This window comes from Lagenorhynchus albirostris, chromosome 17 (assembly GCF_949774975.1).
Source record: "Lagenorhynchus albirostris chromosome 17, mLagAlb1.1, whole genome shotgun sequence".
NCBI lineage: Eukaryota > Metazoa > Chordata > Mammalia > Artiodactyla > Delphinidae > Lagenorhynchus > Lagenorhynchus albirostris.
This window is the reverse complement of record NC_083111.1, coordinates 48,760,046-48,775,231: the sequence shown is the minus strand read 5'-3', so window position 1 is coordinate 48,775,231 and position 15,186 is coordinate 48,760,046. Positions and strand designations below refer to the sequence as shown.

At 42.8% G+C, this 15,186-nt stretch overlaps 1 long non-coding RNA gene across 1 annotated transcript; it reads right to left on the bottom strand.

Annotated features, from left to right (window-relative positions):
• Window positions 1-3,174: 3,174 nt before the first annotated feature.
• Window positions 3,175-15,186, bottom strand: LOC132507910 (uncharacterized). The gene is made up of 3 exons (XR_009536362.1): window positions 15,016-15,186; window positions 9,122-9,191; window positions 3,175-4,406 (listed from the first exon to the last, which is right to left on the bottom strand). It is a non-coding gene; the product is annotated as an uncharacterized LOC132507910 (long non-coding RNA).

The window sequence follows — 15,186 nt, the reverse complement described above, 5'->3', positions numbered from 1 at the left end:
GGGTCCAGGAACACCTGGGTCAAACCCTGGCACCGTGGGCGAGCTCTTTTGAGAGATGACGTTTTTGGGGGGCGTAGGAAGGGCTGGGAAGGAGTCATAGATAGCATCAGGTTCTCCCAGGGGCCCATGACCCACATAATTACCTGCTTCACAGAGTGCTAACACAAAGCTCCAGGAACCACATAGTCTTTAACGCATACTCTCTGTCCTCTTGGCAGTACTGTGGAAGTTGATACCTCCTCTGCTTGCCCCATTTACAGACGGGGAAACTGAGACTCGGGTGGTTAGGCAACATTCAGTGGTAGAAGTCCACTTTTGAGCAGTCATTCTTGACCTCTGATTGATAATCAGCTTTTTCTAACCCCCTCTGTCCTCCTTTGTCCATTCTGAAAGAAAGCATCCTCAGAGACCCAGGCCACCCACCAGCTAGGGTCAGGCTAGAGCAGGAGTTCCTTTATACACCACTAGCTGGAGTCAGGACAGGAGTCTTGCCACACCACAACCTCTTGGCAACCACAGAGGTTGCCAACAGAATGGTGATGATGCTGAGGTCGAATTCAGCGCAGCAGGGTTCTCTTTACAGACCCAGCAAGGTTCTGGGAAGTTATGGTGGGCCCAACAGACGGATATGAAAAAGAAGGAACAGTCTGGCAGGGGAGCAGTTAAGGGCAGTTCTAGGAATGTTCACTCCTGGGCCAGTGCCTAAATTCAGGTAAATTCCATTTCTGTTTGTCAGAAGAAACAAACATCCAAATGGGTTCTACAGCCAGGACTGGCCGCATAATATGTGGAGCCCAGTGCACATAAAAATTCAGGGTCCTTTGTTAAACAATTATTAGGAATTTCAAGACAGTGTTAACAGAGAAATACGACAAGCATGGGACCTGTCTTAGTGCAGCCACACGGGCTGCTCACCCATGAAACCAGCCCTGTGTAAAGCTGAACAGTGGCAGCAGTCTACAGGCTGGAGAGGAGAAGAGGGCACCACCAGAGTCTGTCTTCTATCCACAATTCTTGCTGCTGTTACTGCTGCCGCTACTACCACCCAGTGACTTCAGATGGTCCCTTTCTGTGTGAATTTGGGTCGAGATTAGCAATTAGCTAATCCTGTGTTAACATCCATGCATTTTTAATCTACACATTCACATAGTTAATTAAGTTACACTGCAAGATAAGTAAACCAGATACTGTTATCTATATTTCAAAGATAATATAAAATAATGTATAAGTGCTTTACAGCATACAGAGGGCTTTCATATACCCTGTCTCTCAGATCCTAAAATTATCATAAAAGTACTCCCACTATGGGTTTGATTAACTTCACTCTCTCTATGCTTACTTCTATACGTCTGTGGGTTTGCAAAGTCATTTTTCCTACTACCTCTGGAATTTGAGTTTTCTTGGTTTAAAACTTAGACCCATTCTACCATTATAGATTTTTAGTTTACATTGGGGATTATGGATTAAAGTCCTAGGTGCTATTTCCAGAGTGATCTTTCCTGAAGATTTCCAAATGTTCTACATATTTTCTGTTCAAATATTTAACTTCTTTTCCTATCGAACTATTTTTTTTTTAATTTAAAAAAAATTTTTTAGGGCTTCCCTGGTGGCGCAGTGGTTGAGAGTCCGCCTGCCGATGCAGGGGACACGGGTTCGTGCCCCGGTCCGGGAAGATCCCGCATGCCGCGGAGCGGCTGGGCCCGTGAGCCATGGCCGCTGAGCCTGCGCGTCCGGAGCCTGTGCTCCGCAACGGGAGAGGCTACAACAGTGAGAGGCCCGCGTACCGCAAAAGAAAAAAAAAAAAAATTTTTGGCTGTCTCACGTGGCATGCAGGATCTTGGTTCCTCAACTGGGGATAGAGCCTGTGCCCCCTGCAGTGGAAACACAGAGTCTTAACCACTGGACCACCAGTGAAGTCCCACTAGTGAACTATTAATGCATTTCTTATGTCATAAAAACGCCTTTTTTTATAGATTTTTTTTCATACAGTTAGTAACTTTTTAATTTAATTTTATTTTTGGCTGCATTGGGTTTTTGTTGCTGCATGTGGGCTTTCTCTAGGTGCGGCGAGCGGAGGCTACTCTTTGCTGCGGTGCGCTGGCTTCTCATTGTGGTGGCTTCTCTTGTTGCAGAGCATGGGCTTTAGGCGCGCAGGCTTCAGTAGTTGTGGCTCGCGGGCTCTAGAGCGCAGGCTCAATAGTTGTGGCGCACGGCCCCAGCTGCTCCGCGGCATGTGGGATCATCCCAGACCAGGGCTCGAACCCGTGTCCCCTGCATTGGCAGGCAGATTCTCAACCACTGCGCCACCAGGGAAGCCCCCTAGGTGTATCTTTGATGCATCAGTTGATGATAAACATTTCAAAGTATCACATAATCACCGCCTGTCAGTCCAAAATTTCATTTCAGCAGCATTTCTATCTTTGTAAACAGTATCTGTGCAATTATTTGATAATTTTTTCGTATTATCTAAAAAAGTAGTGATAGTAATGATAAGAACTCTTAAACTTCGTATAGTTGAGATACATATAGAAATAAATGGGCTGAAAGTGCCAATTGTTTAGAATCAATGGGACACTTACTAGAATTAAGGTGGAAGGACTTTTGTATTAGTCAAGGTCAAGGTCTAGTCAGAGTAACATAAACCATGCTAGATATTTCAACCAGAGGAGATTTAATACAGGATATTGTATTGTATTTCCAGATGTTGGAAAGCCAGGATGCTGAGGTAAATCAGACAGTTACTGAAGGAAGCAGATGCCACACCTAGGGCTGGAATCCAAAAGAGAAGAGTCTCTGGGGGAGGTCCTAGAAGGTAGAGCTTGGAGGAAGTCCCAACCCCGACTCTAGGGTGCCTAGTTGGTCCTTAGACTTCTGGCTGGAGCGCCAAGTGCATAGTATTTGGACCACCAAGGAGGTCATGGGCAGCTGGTGCTGGTACCTCCGAGGGAGTATAACATGGCTGCTGCCAAGAGAAGCTGGAGGCGAAAGCTGTAGCTATCCTCTGCTGAGTTACTTACTCAGTACTTTTACCTGGTACTTATAAAGTGCTCAATATACATTAGCTATTATTATTTTTATTATAAAAGTAGGGGATTCTGTGTAAAATTAAAGGAAGCCTTGATTTAATAGATGACAACCTACAAAACAATTGTATCATTCAGGATCCAGTTAGGACACAGAAACCACTCCGGGTATTTAAAACAGAAGGAATTTAATGTAGGAAGTTGACCACAAAGGCTAGAAGCTCAGCAGAGGACACGGAAGCAACCCCAGACTGGTCATAGCTATAAGCTGCTACCACTCCTAAGCTGGAGAGACATAGGTGACCAGTCAAAGCTGGGATCATACTGGGCCTGTCCATTGGAAGCTGGAGCCAAGGAAGAGATGAAGCCACTACTAGAGAGGGAAGATGATCAGTACTCTGGCTTCTCCCCTTTTGCCACCCTCCAATTTCTGATGGACCAAACCCAGCTAGAGGAAGAGAAAGGAAGGGAGGGAGGGAGGGAGGGAGAAGAAAGGAAAAGTAGTGATATTAATGATAAGAGCCTGGGAAACAGACAGAAGCTTGGAAACAGCCTGCAGAGGTCAGCCTCCTGGGATACAGAGCAGGGCAGGAGAAGCACAAAGAACGGTACTGAGGGCACACAGCACTGATAGGTCCTGAAACGGCGGACTGAATTCCTCCCTCCACTGGCTCAAGTTCATACATGCACATACAGTCAGCAATAAAATCCAACAGTGTAGTGGCTTCACCTACATTCCTAAATCCCTAGATTACCAGACTGTTCAAATCGGTATTAAATGGTTAATCTCCCCACATCCTGCACTGATAGACATTAAATATACATTTCCCTTACCAGCTCACGAGTGATTGGAATTTTTATAGTCCTAAAAGAATAAAATTTCATGGAAAATTATAGAACCGAAATCATTGATGAAAGATGAGTAAGAGTCCCTTGCCCACGATCGTGGCAAGTACATTCTACATGCATCCTGTTTTATTTGTGCATATGTATACAGCTGGAAACTGGCATCCTTTGCAGTGCTTGAGGGCAAGCCCTGGTCTGTGTTAGACCAGAAGAGTTACACTTCGAGTTACATTTCCTTTATTCTGAGTCACAGCATGCTACATGCTTTCTACTTGGGTAGTCTTGCATTTCCTGTCAAATCTTCTTCCTTTTTCTTAAGTTACCCGAAGCTGTGCACTTTCTTTCCCTCTTCATTATGCCCTGTGTACAGAGGTTTTGAAATCAGCATCCTCTGAACAGACTCTGCATTGTAAGAATTCCTTAGAAAATTCTTCACCGTGGACATCTGTGTTTGAAAATGGTCAAGATTAAAGACGTTTCTGGACAGTTCAGATGAGTCTTTGCAGCCTGTGTCTCTTTTCAGGCACAAAACACTGTCTGTTTTATGACAAAAGAAAGCCAAAGTAAGCAGGATATTTGGAATTACATCTTAAAACATTTAGGTTTACAAAATACATCCAGGTCTCCTGTCTCCATCCACAGATATCCAACCCCATCAGCTAAAACGTGGATTCTGGTTACTTTTTTTCTCCAGCTCCCCTGATATGATTGCTTTGTTGATATAAAGTCAGACCATTGCAATGGAAATTGAAATAAGCCAGTAATATTAATCTCCTCCCTCACCTATCAGAGTTTTTATCAAATGACAAAGCAAGCTGAATGCAGTTTTACAACTCTCAAATCTGTCCAATAGAGGATGCTAAACAGTGACAAAATGGGAATTGACTGGTGACAGGTGAGAGAAAGAGATCAAGAGGTTTGGATACAAAACACGAAATGGGTAAATGTCCAAAGAAAAAACAAAAGTTAATGGAATAGGGTACTTCCGTGGTGGTGCAATGGTTAAGAATCCGCCTGCCAATGCAGGGGACACAGGTTCAAACCCTGGTCCGGGAAGATCCCACATGCCGCAGAGCAACTAATCTCGTGCGCCACAACTACTGAGCCTGCGCTCTAGAGCTGGTGCTCTGCAACAAGAGAAGCCACCACAATGAGAAGCCCGCGCACCACAACACAGAGTAGCCCCCGTTCGCCGCAACTACAGAAAGCCTGTGTGCAGCAACAGACCCAACGCAGCCAAAAATTAATTAATTAATTTTTTAAAAAGTTAATGAATAATTCATTGTCAATTATGGCATAAAAGTTAGTGGTCATAGGACTTACTACCCACTGTGTAGAATTTAAGTCTAGGCAAACTCCCTTCCCATGTTCCTTACCATGATTTGAAAATAACCCTTTGGCAACATTAATAATACTTTGGCAGTATTATCAGAATCATCAGAATTACAGAATTATCAGTGTTATCAGAAACATCCTCTTACCACTTTCGCTTCTAACTCTTGGCTAGATTAATGATTCCTATTTTTATGGACACTGCCCCCCCCCATTTATTTATGGATTCTGTGGAAAGCATGTTTGAAATTTATAGGTGACCCAAAGCTGGAAGAGATTAGCTCAAGTTGTCTGCACTAAAGCCAGATGGGAAAGATCAGCTTTGCAGCAGTTTCTGAGAAAAAGATCAGGGAGGATAGATCTGGGGGTGAGGGGAGCAGGGCGGAATTAGCCACTGGCTAAGTGAAAACCCAAAGAATTGTTATACAGAGGAAAGTCATCTGACACTGAATAATGAGAGAGAATAAAAAGTCTCACTTATTCATTAAACAGATATAAAAGTCTACTCACCCCATCCATATACAAATTTCCTTTGGATCTTAAATTCACCGATTAGATGCTGCCACTAGTTGTGTGTGACTCCCATGCCAGGGGTGATAAGAAATACTCTGGAGCTTGACCTCCTCAGGGTTTCATTGTGAAATCTCTTCATTAGGTAACTGGAGTCTTTGGCACGGACCTTAATTTTTAAGTGATCGCTCCCTCGAGCATCACAGGAAATTTGTACTCGTGTCCTAGTCCTTGCTACCGCTTCCGTTTAGGTAGAATTCTTCTGAGAGCCGGGTCGCATCCTCAGCATCTGCTTGGTATGTCTCCAGGAGCTTCAGCTTCTTGGTAATCCTTTATTAAGTGTCTGATGACATGTCAAGGTTGTGTTTGGAATGTCAGATTCTGGGGCTACCTCCCAGTCCCCTTGCCTCCCCAGCCCATATTCATGCACGTAGACAAAGGCAAAGTCCTGAATTTCTGCTCTGATTATAATTATATGGCTCTGTATTTCACAATTATCAAGGCCAGGATGATGTAGCTACCATAAACAAAGGTAATCTTAGTGGCATTATAACCACTGTAAGAAACAAATCCATTGACAGACATACACTGTCTTGCATGGCGAAGAACTTGCTGGAGTACTGTATTCTCTTCTAGGCAACATGTTTAAGAGGAACATGGGCAAATACAGCACAGGAATGTTTCTAAGTAGAATGAGCATGAGTGTAAGGGGGTTTAGAAACCATCTCAAAGAAGGAACAGTTGAAAAAATCAGAGCATGGTGGCTTAAGAGGAGACAAGATGAAAAAATCTGAAGGGCTGTCACAAAAGGGAGAGAAGAGCCTTGGTCTATTGCACTAATAGGGTGGTGTAAACTTCTCTGAGAGTCATTGCTACGTTCCCGGAAGTGCGAAGAGTGGAAGTGATCATTGAGGATGTTGCTTGCGTTGCAGGAACAGAGGTGCTGTCAGAACGTGCAGTGGGGGAATTCCCTGGTGGTCCAGTGGATGGGACTCCCAGCTTTCACTGGTGAGGGCCCGGGTTCAATCGCTGGTCAGGAACTAAGATCCCACAAGCCTCGTAGTAGTAAAAAAAAAAAAAAAATGTACGTGCAGTGGTACCTCTGTGAGCCCTCCTCTTTGGGGATGGTTCACATAGGGCAATTTCAGTTGATTCTGGAAGACCAAGACTACATTCCGGAAATAGGCATGTGGACAAAGCATCCCCCTACCCCCCAACCTCTCCACCAAATTAGGCTTTCAGAACTGTCTAGCTAGAGACCCAGCCCTCACTTCTTCTGGTCTGCTATTTGCTTTACCTTTCCACTCTATTTTTAAAGTATAGGACTTTATTAGACTGCGGTTTTGAAACTCACCTACATTTTAAAAGCTATTCCTTTCCAGTTCAAGGACAGATAGACTTTGGATTTCAAGACACATGCTGGGCAATACAGATTTATTAATTGAATAACTAAATATAGATTAGCATTCTTCCAGAGGCAGAAACATGAAATGACCCTGTTGTGTGTTCCCTTTCAAGGGTAAGAGCATTCTTTCCTGAGTCCTCCCTGTAGACTTCCTTCCAGTCTCACTGGCCAGGATTGTCTCACATGCTTGTTGCCTAAAACAAATCTCTTTGGCAAGAGAAATTAGCTCTGTGGGGCTAAAAAAGAGACTGTGCCTCCCCTGCAGAGCATGGCTTCTTGGAGGACAATGAACAACATTTGGGTTCTATTAGCAAAAGAAAGAAGGATGAGTGGCAGGCATAGCCGGTTGACTATTGGGTAGGCACCTGAGTGTATCTGCCACAAGATAAGATAAACTGAAACCCTCAAAGTGATAATCTTGCCATTTCCCCCTTCCTGTCAACCTCAGGAAAGTCCTTGCTTTATTTATCCAACCAACCATCAGTCATTTCAGTTCTGGATATCTTTTGGAAATGGGAGATTCCTGGGTGACAGGCTTAGGGCAAAGCACCAGAGGAAGTAAACCCTTAAGTTCAGAGGATGTATCACCAAGTTCCATTCATAGATATTAACCCATGATACCTACTCTCTTCTTGTACTTTTCCTAGTATACAAAGGCCAATCAGAGAACGAGCTCTAATTTTAGGGGAATTGCACCATCTCAGTGTGGTTGCAATGGAATGTTCCTGAGAAGATCCATTTTTATGAGTGTCTTATGCTAAGTCCAAGAAGCTTGCATACATTTTTCTGCTTACTCAGTGTCTTGTCTGTAATGTTTGCTTCCCCCCTCCACAGTAATTCTAATCGCAAAGGAATGTGCCTTTTCCTTCTGGGGTGATCATCTGGGGGGCCCCACTTTCCAAAGAGCCTGTGTAAGCCTGGGAAATGCCACTGACAAGCGAAGGTTTTCTGGTCAGTCATTCTTCCATGGGCATTTTACTGTCTCTTGATAATGTCTCAGATGAAACTTAGGCTCTCCCCTGATGCTCATATTCTTTCCTAGGTTCATTACAGTCTCCATGTTCCTGAAGGATCGGTCCATTGGTAGAAACTCAGTTATTAGACACTGGTTTCCAAATTACTATTAATGATTGCTATCATGCCTCTATTATAATAATCACTATTGTACTTTAGCTCACTAATTGGTTGTTTCCACACCAGTCTTTTTTTCCACTGATGCGGTCGTTATTTCCACGCCAAAGAAGAAAGTATGAGTCCTTGTGATGTTTTCTCCATTTACAGAGTTCTCCACCAATTTATCTATTTGAAAGAGGTATAAGATGATTGCTCCGTTCCTTCTTCTGCTCTGCTTGCTGTAGTTCAGTGCATCAGTAAAAATGATATGTATATGCAGTTTATAAGTTTATAAGTTAATAGTTCTCAGTAAAACACCTGCCTAATTGATCATCACCTTTCATAAAATATCTTTTAAATGTATGTAGATAGAAACTTTGAGTTTTAATTAGATCAAAAACTTTCATGGTAAGTACTTAGAGAGGATAACACACATATGGCAATTAAACTTTAATGTCCTTCAGTGCTGTCTAATTTTTTTATAGCCATATTTTTGGTTCCCCCAAAGATTTCCAAAATGGCAAGGATTGAATCTGACATGTCTTTGTATCTTTGACAATACTTAAAGCAATGTGTGGGGACACATAATAGATGTTAAATAATGTGCATTATATTGAACTGAAATTCTAGCCTTGCCTTCCTATGATTCCAGAGTAGCCAAAACAGATGGGATGAGGATCAATCTCTTCTGAAATCTGTCAACAAAATAAAGTTAAAAATTCGGCTCAACAATGAGAAAACAAATACCCCTATCAAAAAATGGGCAAAAGACCTGAGCAGATACCTCAGCAAAGAAGATTTATAGATAACAAATGAGTGTATGAAGAGATATTCACATCATACGTCATCAGAGAATTGCAAATTAAAACAACAGTAAGGTACCACTACATACCTATTAGAATGGTCAAAATCCAGAACACTGACAACACCGAACGTGGAGCAACAGGAACTCTCATTCATTGCTGATGGGAATGCAAAACAGTACAGTCACTTTGGAAGACAATGTGGTTGTTTCTTACAAAACTAAACATATTCTTACCACATGAGCCAGCAATTATGCTCTTTTGTGTTTACATGAGTTTAAATGAGTTGAAAACTTACGTCCACACAAAAACCTGCACATAGATATTTATAGCAGCTTTATTCATAATTTCCAAACCTTAGAAGCAGCCAAAATGCTCTTCAGTACATGACTCCAAGTAAATGACATTCTAGAAAAGGCAAAACTATGGAAACAGTAAAAAGATCAGTGGTTTCCAGGAGTGGCAGGGTCAGAGGAGGAGGGAAGGATGAATAGGCAGGGCACAGAGGATCTGGTGGGCAGTGAAATTATTCTGTATGATAGTATAATGATGGACACACGACATTATTTATTTGTCAAAACCCATAGAATATACAACACCAGGAGTGAACCCTAATATGAGGTGTGGATTTTGGGCGACAATGGTGTGCCCATGTAGGTTCTTCTATTGTAACAGATGTACCAATCTGGTGAGTGATGGTGATAATGGGAAAGCCTATGCCTGCGTTGGGCAGGCGGTATATGGGAAACCTCTATACCTTCTGTTCAACTTTGCCGTGAACTTAAAACTGCTCTAAAAAAAAGTCTGTTGTTTTGGTTTTTTTTTTTAATTGGGTATGATTGTGTAGAGTAGTATCGTGTTGAATAAGGTCCCCATGAATTTATGGCTCTGGGTCATTTTTTGAACAAAGTCTTCCTAGAATTGCCATTTCCCCCTTTGCAGAAATCACTTTGAATGTGCAAAGCAGATCTGTGTGGAGTGGCATTTCTCTAAGTATGTACAAAACAGTACAGGAACTCAGGGCATAGCCAAAAGCTTTAAACCTGTCATCTAAAGGTTCTGTATCTGTTTCATTTTTTCTCACCAGGCCTCAGATTGGGAAAAGCTTTCAGCTTACCAGTTATTATTCTGCTCTGCCATCCTTCCCCCATGTTTATAGCAGAATCTTCAAGCATTTCACACTGAAGGTTGAAGTCCCTGAAGGCATAAACCACATTTCCTCAGCCAGCTGGTTACTGCTGTCTTCCCTGCTGACTCCTGACCATCAGTGATCCCCAGATGTGCCCACTCTGCACGAACCCTACCATGTCCTCTTACTTTGCAACTCATTTTGCAGTATAAACAAGCTCGAATTCAGTCGTATTGGGTGGAATGATGTAACTCTAGTTGAGATCATCAGAGGTCTGACATATACATTCTTATAATATTTCAATAAACATTCATTGAGCATCATTTTTGTGATAGACACTTTGTGTTGGGGGTTATGTATCACCTCCAAGGAGCTGATTCTTATATCAGTTAAGATGCTTTCAGCAGCAGGTAACAGAAAATTGTGTGGCGTAAACAATAAGGAAATTTCTTTTCTCTATTAACGTGAAGTTCAGAGGGAAGGCTGTTCCATGTGACAACACATGATCAAGGATTCGGATTTTTTCCATTTTTCTGTTCTGCCACTCTTAGGGTTTTGGCTTTGTCCTCACGTCATCACCCACCCCGGGGGGAGAGTCAGTCCAAGTGTCCCTGCTGCATGCAACAATGTTGAGAGGAAGAAAAGGACCATCTCTCATGATGTCTCCTTTTTAGGAGGAAGAGAAACTTTCCCAGCAGCCCCCAGCCCTTTTACATCTCATTGGCCAGAAGGGGGTCACAAACTCAACCCTAAAATAATCCTTAACTAGGGAAAGGTGATAACCACAATAGACTTCAGCAAATCAAGAAGACTCCCCACGTAGACTAGAATTGCTACGTGAGTCAACTGGGGTAGTTGGTAATGAAAACAGATGGGGGAATGAATGTTGAGTTGGTAACCAACAGCTTCTGGTTGAGGACACAGGTATGTATAACAGGATGCTAAAGATGACTGTTCCCTTTTCCTCAGAACTTTGGATGAAGCCCGAGTAGGGGACACATCCCCGCACATTCTACGGGGAGATGCTAGAAATGCCTGTAGTACAACACTTGACCCCTCAGCAGGCCTAGCCTCATACTCACCCCCTTCAGACTATGTACCCTTTGTGTACTCATGGCTCTGGTTGCCTTTGCTCAAAATAATATTTTTGAGATCCACCTATTATTACAAAATCAGTAGTTTGTTTCTTCTTATCACTGAGCAAAATTCCATGGTTTGTTTATCCATTTATCAGAGATTATACCCCATCAGCATTTACCGTTTAGGATGAGTGAGTGAGTGCATCAGCTCCTTTCCAGAGAGCAGGATTTGGCCCCAGGGGCTAGAGCTCTGGGGTGTTCCCACTACAGAGGGATGACCCCCAAGGCCAGGAATGTGCTGAGAGCAGACGACACTGTGCCAGCGAGCTGCTTCCTCCGGTGCAGGGGGACCAGATGCAAGCCCCAGGGCACTCCTGAGGATTCCCTAAGAAGGTGAGAAAGTACAGATTTCCCTCTCCTTATAACTTGTCACCAGGGCTCATTTTGTTCTGAGATTTTTGGGCAAGAATCCAAGTTATACCATGGGCTGCTGCAATGGAATTTTTCCCCTCCTGCCTGACAAAGTCCTGGAAAACAGAAGGCAGAGGGAGACAGGGAGGTTCCCCTACCGTCTCAACCCAGCAGGACACATTATTAGCAAACTCTTGGCCTTGAAGTTAGGAGTCAAGTCCAGTATATCTATTTCAATTCCAATTTTCTGTTGGTGTTACAGTAATCCTAGACCTCAGCACGTCCAGAGCTATGAGCTAAACATTTAATTCCTTTGTATATTTAACTCATGTGGTTATGAGTCACTGTTAATACATTCAACAGATATGCCGGTCTCCAAGCTGAATATACGAAGTCAGGGTTTTAACTGTTTTTCTTAGTGATTTACTCATGTCTGCATACCAGCTGTCCAGCTTGGCTGATCAAAGCCATCTTGAAATATTTAACTTAGAATTCAGTATAGGACTAAAACATGTCAACTATTTCTAAGATCTCTATCCAGAGACACAGATCACGCATCAAAGTCAAGTTCCAAACCAAGTTACAGTAGGAAGTAAAATCAACTATGTATTTTATACATTAATATTAAACATGGAATAAATGAAAATTTACATCATGTAGGAAATTTTCATGCATATAGAAATAAGTATATTGTGTCTTTTACAAAATTAAAAAAAAAAGGAATATTTATCTGGTGAGCAATAATTTTCTTTCTTTCTTTCTTTCTTTCGGCCACACCACGCAGCTTGTGGGATATCTTAGTTCCCTGACCAGGGATCGAACCTGGGCCCCCGGCAGTGGAAGCTCGGAGTCCTAACCACTGGTCTGCCGGAGAATTCCGGGACTGAAGCCTTAACCTGTTTCTGTCTCCAGACAGCCGGTGTCAGAATTGAATTAACTGCTTGGTGGTGTGGAAAATACACCCACGTTGGAACAGATTTTCTATAACCTGCTTTTATTTTTCACCAGTGCTACTTCCTGGACTTCTTTTCCTATGAATATTTAGAGTTACTCCTTGTTCTTTTTTTTTTTTTTTTAAGGGATTTTTTTTTTTTTTTTGCGGTACGCCGGCCTCTCACTGCTGTGGCCTCTCCCGTTGCGGAGCACAGGCTCCAGACGCGCAGGCTCAGCAGCCGTGGCTCACAAGCCTAGCCACTCCGCGGCATATGGGATCCTCCCGGACCGGGGCACGAACCCGCGTCCCCTGCATTGGCAGGCAGACTCTCAACCACTGCGCCACCAGGGAAGCCCCCTCCTTGTTCTTTATAATATTTTCACAGTATTCCATTCAATGGAATGAATTATATAACTAGTTGCATATTTGTAGACACTTGTTTCTGTTATAAATGATGCATCAATCAATATCATTGAATAATATTCTAGTATAAAGCTTATCCCTATCTGAATTTACCTTGATGGTTTATTCAGTTACTTGCTTATAGTCTGACACCCCCTGGGATATGAGCCCCATGAAAGCAGGGGCTTGTCTCTTGTTCCTCATTATATTGCTAGCACCCAGGAGAGTTAATATTATTTGTTGTTATTACTGGGAGCACTTGGACATTTCTAGATCCCTTCCATGAGGCATGAAAGCCGAGGGGAACGTGGTGGGAGGTAGCTACTTCTGCTCTCTCCCTGCCTAGTTCCCTCACTTAGCCACTTAGAACTCTTTTCTGCCTAAGCAGTGCCCTTTTGGAGATTTGCTTCTCTGAAACCTTCAAAGTTTCCAGTCTGAAAATTAGGAACCAGTTCAGGTCTCTGGAATTCCACCCCCCGCCCAGCTTCTTTCCTTTTTACAACTTATCTGGCTGCATGGGGTAGGTGGGGAGCCAGGACACGTTCAGTCACTCACATCCCTAGACCCCTTTGCTCCTGATGGAATCCAATGGATTATTTCCCATCTGTGTATCTTCTTTGGTGATGTGTCTATTAAGGTCTTTTGCCCATTTTGTAAATTGGGTTGTTTGTTCTTTTGAGTTTTAAGGGTTCTTTATATATTTTGGATGACAGTCTTTTATCAGATGTATCTTTTGCAAATATTTTCTCTTAGTCTGTGGCTTGTCTTCTAATCCTCTTGACTGTCTTTCATGGGGCAGAAATTTTTAATTTTAATGAAATCCAGCTTATTAGTTATTTCTTTCATGGATCATGCCTTTAGTGTTATATCTAAGTCATCTCCAAACTCAAGGTCATCTAGGTTTTCTCCTATGTTATCTTCTAGGACTTTTTTGTGTTTTACATTTAGGTCTATGATCCATTTTCATTTCTGTGAAGGGTGTAAGTTCTATGTCTAGGTTCCTTTTTTTTTTGCATGTGGATATCCAGCTGTTCCAGCACCATTTGTTGAAGTATGTGAATTTTTTCCATCTTTACTTTGACCTAGCCAACCCTGATTAGCAACACAGGGTTTCAAGAAAGCAAAACCTGTCTTTTTCCATTTGATTTACCAAAATCTCTATGGCTCGTCTGAGCGGTTCCTCGTTTAGTTTTACCGCCTTCATTTTCAAGACTGCATGCTAAATTTTTGTCTTTGGAGGTCTCTAATAAATGATACCTCCGTCTGAAAGCAACTGAGAGACTGATACAGAAGTCAGACAGATGAAGATAAAAATCCTACTTTTGTTAACATTAAACACCTACCGGAGAATGTGGCTTATTGTGAGAGCCACGTGGGCTCGCGTGTGCTCCTTGCCTCCTGACCCTCCAAAGTTTAGACCTCAGAATGGGTCACCCAAGGGAAAACTGGAGCTTCCAGAACAGACTCATTTGCCTGAGTGTGCATGATGGAGGCTTGATGTGGGGTTTTCTTAGAGGTTCCCAAGCTTACACCCCCCAAACACCCCCCTACATTTAATAGTTATCCATTTTAAACTGGAATGCCAAGAGCACCCTTTGCTTTCCTTCATGAATAGGCTTTTACAACCAGGAAATGATGCTGTTTCCAAATCCAAAGTGATATGGAATACGTGTCTTAGCAAAATATTTTAGAAAACAAAGTTGTATTGTTGTCATGGACCCCTGTTCTTTGTATGAGACACATAATGTTAACTGCTTGGTGTACCTGGAGTCCCGTTCCAGGAGGAGTTTGCCTGCAGCCTGGGGTCCGGACAATGGCTGCCTTTGGGACCTCACCTCCACTGCCTGGAAATGCTAAGGAGGGACTGTAGCACCTGCCTCTTGGGAGGAACACAATCCAACTTGGACACCAGCCTCTAGTTTTGCAGAAACCATAAAACTGAACCAAAACTTACAAACAAAATAGCTCCTGGGAGTTCCTGAGTTCAGGTTTACAGTGTGTACGTAATCTTGCCAAAATATAACTTACCTTTTCTTCTTGGCTTGTTTCTCGAGCTGAACGGCAGACCCAGCAGTGGGAGGCTCTCATGGCCCACAGCTGGGCCTTGTCTTTGGCTGATATATATAGTACTCCTATTGGCACACTTAGTGAATCTTTGGTTTAAGCGTCAGGTGGTTAAGAAGGTTATTTTTGCTCCTG